The sequence below is a fragment of the Octodon degus genome, unplaced genomic scaffold (genome assembly GCF_000260255.1).
Source record: "Octodon degus isolate 3935 unplaced genomic scaffold, OctDeg1.0 scaffold00021, whole genome shotgun sequence".
In the NCBI taxonomy this organism is placed as follows: Eukaryota; Metazoa; Chordata; class Mammalia; order Rodentia; family Octodontidae; genus Octodon; species Octodon degus.
The window spans coordinates 13,874,903-13,875,513 of NW_004524597.1; positions in this window are offsets into that span (position 1 = coordinate 13,874,903).

Consider the following 611-nt stretch of genomic DNA (forward strand, 5'->3'; position numbering starts at 1 on the left):
TCTCTCTCTCTCTCTCTCTCTCTCTCTCTCTTTTTCTGGCTCAGCCTGCCCTGAGGGCAGGGCTAGTGCAGTGTGTGGTGCCAGGGATCAAACTTCAGTCCCCTGTGCCTGCCTAAGCTTGCCTAAGCAGGCACTTTAGACCACTGAGCTGTCTCACCAGCCCTCTTTCTTTTCTGGGATTCCACCTCAGGACCTCAGGCTTGCCATGCAGGCGCTGGGCCACTGAGCTATATTCCTGGCCTTGTGTGGTTTCAAAATGATGGATTTTTTCATGCGGGTGTGTTGGCACATGCCATTTTTATGTTCTGATTTTCATTTTTGGTGTGATAGGTTGAAGATGTCTGAAAATTCACTTTCACTTTCCCATTTGCACTTCTCTTGCTTCAGTTCCATGGCTCACTTGACAATGACCCTTTAGGACTTCAAGGTCTAGGGTATAAGCGACTTATGGGTGTTTTGGGATAATTGTTCTTTAGGTTCTCTTAGAACCAATCATCTTGTTGTACAAAGCTATGCATCATGGGAAGCTAGAGATGACATGCCACCTAATGGCCTCAACGCCCAGTTGGCACTTGGAATCATCCATCAATACATGATTGTGCCATCTCGTG